Here is a 6185-nt window from a genome sequence, read left to right on the forward strand (position 1 = left end):
ATTCAGTATTACAAGTGAATTAGGTATGCTTCCTCCCTAGGAAAAGCTGGGTGGGGATATATGCACATGTATAACATATGAGTAAATTGAAAAGGCCTAACCTTTAAGATATCATGCCAGCAGATCTTTTAGAGTTACACAATGGACAGTGATAGGTGAATTTTTTTATTAATAACTGCAGCTGTAATTCCATGGATGCAAAACTGTTAGCAGCTACTCAGACTTCTATTGATAGGGATGTAAAAATAGAGCATTTTCAGCTGTTGTATACCGCTTCCAATGGGCAAAATGCTGAATCTGCTCTGTGGGGTTTTTTTTTATTTGTGATCCAGAATTATACAGTGCAGTCATACTGACATTTAATAATGGCCTTATTATTGTCCTGAAATACTTGCTCACCAGCTGCAAAGCAACAACATTTTATTTGCCCTCATGTGCTGTATGGCTTCCCTTAGATGAAATGATATTTGTGCTTGACAAATGTCTCAGATAAGATGATGTGTTTAGCAAGAGTTAAAGCCTATAAAATTGAAGGTCAGTCTATACTAAGACGTGAACTGTCATTCAGTCATTGCTAGGAAGGCCTCAGGAGTCTCAGCAACCAAGGGTAACAGTCCTATTTTGTTTGGTTGGTCTTGGTTTTGTTTATTTGTTTTTGTTGTTGTTTTCCTGAGGAAAAAAAGTGTTTAACCAAGTTAAGCTACAGATACATCTTTCCTGGTGGTATAAAACAAGCTGCTACAGCACACTACAGGCTTGTTTTTAGGAAAACACATCAACAAGCAAACCAGTTTGAGGGAAAGCTTGCTTAGATAGGAGTCTGGACCCTGGAAAACTTGCTCAAAAGTCACAAATCTTGGAGAGAACAAAGAAAAGGCTGATGTTACAAGAGCAAATAGAAGCCAACAGACCTGCTAACTGAAGCCCAGCAATTTGTGCCTGCCAAGCTCTGTATGAGAAGAGGCGGCTTCTTTGTCTAGCGCTACTTTTTTGTTATTTGTTTTAGTGCTTATTGTAGGAAAGAAAGCAAGAGTGGTGAGAAAACGCTGACTGTGGTGTCACTGAAGTGTTTGTAAATGGGACAAGTTCACTGCCAGTGTAACTCAACATAACTGCAAACGATGGAGCTAACACCGGGCAAGTCCGCCACCCTTTCCAGCTGTTTTGGTACATACTCATTAGAGAGGGGCTTGCATTAGTCCATTAGTACATGTTATATTTTAGTCCATTTAGTATGCATTATATTCAAAGTGATGTAAAAAGTATAAACTATTCGGACTGCGGGAAGGGAGAGCACTCATTTCATTATTTTTTAATAATTTTCTTTGGATATGCATACTTTTTCTTTTTTTTTTTCTTTTTCTCTTTTTACTTTTTTCTTTTTCTCTTTTCCTTTTTTCTTTATGTAAACATTCCTTGTTTTTGCCTTAGGCCACATTCACCCAGAGCTCTGAAGTGCAGACAGACCCTCTGCCCACACTGCAGTAGGTGGGAGCTCACCCTGCTCATGTTCTGAGCTCGCTGAACATCATACCTGCTCTTCTGCAGGAATTCATTTGTTCACTCACCATTGCCTTAATACAGTTACATGGGCACAGGCTTGTATTGTTGTTACTGATTGTTAGTGAGTCCATGTATCTGGAAGGCACAGTCACGAGCAGTAGCAACACTTCTTGCATCTTGAAATGTTCATGAAACCACCAGCTTAATGACACACATGCTGTTATTCATGGAGAGAAACAGAGATGGGGTGTTTATGGCTTTGCTCTTCATTTTTACCATTTCTCTTTCTTGGTTTGTGCATGTTCTCATTAGGCTTCCATTTCTTAGCAACCTCCTTCCCCTAGCTTGATAGTCCATCCAGTAACAGTTCTTCTGTGAACATTTACAGCATGAGATTGCAGGGAGGATATAAATATCCTTCCCTTCTAGGATACAAATTTCTCTCATTCATTTGAATTACTTATTCCTATCCTGCAGTAAAAGGCAGTTGTGCTGTGCACCATTAATTGTGTTGGGTTTTCTTGGGAGGATGTGAAGAAATTTTCTTTGTAAGTTTGTGCTCCAAAATGTTTCTTTTTTGTCCCAGTCAAATCTTATGTAATATTCCTCTTATTGCCATGCCTTCACCTTGTGTTCTTACATTTTTTTGTTTAGGCTTCTTGTTTTCTGTGTTGAGGATCACAGATTATGACCAAAGAAATACAGTCTGGAATTTTCTCATATCATTTTCAAGATTTTTTGCTAACATGGTTATGTTGGGTTCTTCTTTTTTTTGCAGATGGCTCTTAAAGAAGCAGCAGAACTGGAGGGTACAAAGAAGGCTCTCAATAGTTTTCAGGTGGCATCTTCACACACACTGATCATTAGTAATGAGAACACAGGGCCTGAGATCTTCTTATCCTACATGATTATCTATCTGACAATGAAAAAGGCCACTTTCTGTACCAAATTGTTCAAGCCCACCAAGGTCTGTAATATCATGACCATGGATAAAATTAGCTTTATTTTATACATTTTTTCACAGTTCTCATACAGTCCTTTGCCATCCAATAAGATGTAAAAATAATTGGAAAACCAAGTAAATCATTTAAACCAGGAGCAGTGAGATGTCAGAACAGTCTGATAAGATGCTTCACAGAGCATTCCAACAATTCACTCTTTACAATATCACTTACGTTGTAAGAAAAAATAATTCCAGTTAGTTTAGAGTGATGAGATTATGAAAGGCTCATAACCTAGAAAGGAAAATGTAAGAAATTCAGATGTCTATCATGTAGCGTACAAGCTTTACTCATCAACTAGCGTAATTACCTTCTACTTGCAATATTTTTATTAATGAGAGATTTCAACTTGCTTTGCCAAAAGTAAGAGTTAGTACTTAGTGAACAGAGAGAAACTTATTTACAAGAATGTTTGTAAATTCTCAACTGTGGATTAAATAGCAATTTTTCACTGTTTTTGTTCAATTTTTCTAGCAAGTCAACTCAGAAAATATACTTTTACACAAATGCATATGGAAAATAATGCTAAATGTGCTTGTTTTTTAATTATGAAACATGCAAAGTAATGAGAAAAAAGTATTTTGGGGAATAAACATCAGAAGCAAAGTAGATGTCAGACAAAGAAGGGAGAGAAAATCTGTGTACGCTGACCTACCTCCAAATGTGGAAATTCCAGTTCTGGGATCAGGACAGCCAGGTCAGCACAGAGCTGTGCCAACTGAATGCAGCTAACTCATTTATGCAGCCTCTGGGACCCAAGTTAGTACACAGCGTGGCAGCGTGCCATGCAGACGTACTGTCCTTCTTCCTGGGCTATCTTGGCTATGCCTCCCATGGCACAGCATTGTGTAACACAGGCATGTCCTGAGTTGACCAACCAGCTTGGGCAACAGGCACATTCCAAACAGCAAATGCTCAGACAAAGGGCTGTAATCATTTATGAATGCTCTGCAAGCACAGATATTTGTTCAGATGAACTGCTAAATAACAAACAAAGGGGAAAAATCTGGGACCTTATTATAGACAATATATTAATTAATAGCAGAGAAAGCAACTAATTTCAGCCTCCTCTCCCCAATTTATTTGCTGCTGGCATATCATCCAGCTGCCAGAAGTATAGCTGCATTTTCTGAGCCTCATTTTAATATTCAGAGTTTTATCTCCTATTATTTTTCTTGTAACTCTTACAAGCAGGATACCGTATACATTTTTTCCTCACTGCTAAGAAGTGTGAAATTTGCAGCAGTACCTTTTGATATATTTCAAACATACTGTTGTGTCCACCCATACAAAAAGCACTCCAGCAAATATGCTCCGCTGCTCTATTCATCTTGTTTCTGAGGTCTGTTTGGAGGTTCACACTCTTCAGTCATTACTTATTTGCAGCAGCACACAGTGAATTGCTTAGTAGTGCCTGAAGATCCTTCCATCTCAGCAAGAATGTTTTATTTTTAGATCACAAATATTAATAATAATTCAAATGGAGAAAAACCTTAGAGAGTACAGTTGAAAGTAAGAACACATATGGACATATTCTGGAGAAAGAGAGACCTGAGCGCATGCTTAATTGCCATCCTAAAGGCCAAATCTAGCTCTCAGATTGATAGAACCATTTGTGGGAACTCTGCTGCAATATCCTGCCCAGAACAGGGTCAGACATGGCATTGCACCAGGTTGCCTGGGGATTCATCCATTCAAGGCCTGAAAAGATCCAACATATTATACCTTCTCATTTTTGTAAGACCAAGATCTAGCCTGAGAAGGATTTACAGTCATGGGAATAACTTCAGATAGATAAAGCATTTGATATCTGGACTCTTTCATGCTTGTTACATCAAACTACTTCATCTACTTCTATGATCTTTCGAAAGAAAAAACATTATTTAAAATATTGTGTATTTTTTGGAAACTTATTATACTTTAGTCATATAAATCTTTCTTGCATATTCTTTTTGCAATACATAAGTAGAAGTAGATAACTTTCAAATTCCAATTTTTATATCCAGCAGTTATTTCTCCCTACATTTTCATAAACTGAACCATGTGATATTGATTTTCCCTTATCTTGAAATGAACTTACTCTTGTTATATGGACAATGAAATGGAATCTGAAGAGGTGGGTTATTTAGTTACTTCTTTTTCTGTTATTTGCTCTTTGGCAGAGGATCGTGGTACTATTTTACTGTTTTTTAAAGTGCTTTGAGACCTGAGGATGACTGGAGACTTGTTGTGTGTCAGGTACATATTCCTAATAGCTAACTAGGCTGAATTTTACTCCTACAAATATGACTCCTGTTAAATTCAGTAAAATGTCATAAGATGGAAGAAAGACGTCTTATTCTGAGAATTTTTTGTTATTTTTAAATTTTATAATACCGTACCAGAGAAGATGAGCAAGAGCATTTATATAGTTAGCCACTGATGCAACGATCAATTTTCATGTTGTATAACAAATATGTCTAAGTAACCTTAGATATAAAAATTGATGCTCAGGATGCTTAACTTGAAGCATCTTTCTGGATGTCAATCTGTATTTCAAGTCTCTCTTATACTTTAGTATGAAAGCCACTCTTGTAGTGGTCCAGAACTTTTTTATATATGGGATATGAGCATACCATGGCCTGGGGACAGAGAGGGGGACAGAACGCAGCAGTACAGCTAAAGACTCAGAAGATGAAGTGCACTTGGCCAGAGTCAAGAAGAGTCTGCAGCTGCTGAGCAGCCTCCAGAGCATCTCCGGACATATGTGGTACCCAGTTCTCAAATGTAGAGAAAAGTCATGATCTTCTCCTGGGAACAGAGGAGCTGCCAAAGCTATTGGGAAGGAGATAAAGACTCTGTCAGCCCCTCAGGAAACCCATATCTGAAATGTCCAGATTGGTGTTTGTAGGATGGAGGCCAAAGCTGCACAGAATTTAGAACAAATCATTGTATTATTGCAACAGCAATATCGTTGTAGTCCAAGAAGAAAAATCAAGCTTCTGTGATCCAGGTTTACAACTATAAGGCAACACAAAATTAGGGGAAAATTTTTTCCACTTTGGGTCAATTTAGCTACAGTAGAAGGATATTAAGAACTTTTCTATCCACTATATGTAGAAGCTGTAGAATTTGCTATTAAAATTATTGTATTTGTGTTTTTTGAACACTTCCAGTCATTCCTTTGCTTCAACTGCTATTGTCAGAGCAGATAAATATTTGCAACAAGTAGAGCTGTTAGAGCTGGTGGAGGAAAGGGAGGGAATACGTGAAAAATAAGACCAAAAAAACTGGCAAGCAAGTTCTCTGTTTGTTTGAAAACTCTCCAACATCATGAATCCTGCGAGAGATTAATTAAAATGAAGAAGAAATTTTCAAAGGAAGAAAGCAAAATAGCTTCTTAATGGTCTATTTTTGTTCTTGACTCAGGAAATCTCTTTCTCTTTTTCAGCTGGTTCCCTCAAAACATAAATATTGGCAGCTTTAAGGTTTGTTTTTCATCTCAGGCAATGAGTTCAAAAGCTTTTTCCAGTCAAGTTTTGAGGGTTTGCTCACCAGAGTTTAGATTTCTGACACACCTAGTGAGTCTAGAACAGCAAGCGTTACCATTAAATTCAAGTTGCCATTTCAAGTGAATGGTGATTAAATGGTAATGTATTCACATTGCTGACAATTAGGGGAACCTGGTTTTTTTCAGTCATA

At 37.5% G+C, this 6185-nt stretch overlaps 1 long non-coding RNA gene across 1 annotated transcript; it reads right to left on the reverse strand.

Moving 5' to 3' along the window:
• On the reverse strand, positions 153-3289 carry LOC110398422. Its single transcript, XR_002438373.1, has 2 exons — positions 3160-3289; positions 153-2738 (listed from the first exon to the last, which is right to left on the reverse strand). It is a non-coding gene; the product is annotated as an uncharacterized LOC110398422 (long non-coding RNA).

This window comes from Numida meleagris, chromosome 4 (genome assembly GCF_002078875.1).
Source record: "Numida meleagris isolate 19003 breed g44 Domestic line chromosome 4, NumMel1.0, whole genome shotgun sequence".
Taxonomy (NCBI): Eukaryota; Metazoa; Chordata; class Aves; order Galliformes; family Numididae; genus Numida; species Numida meleagris.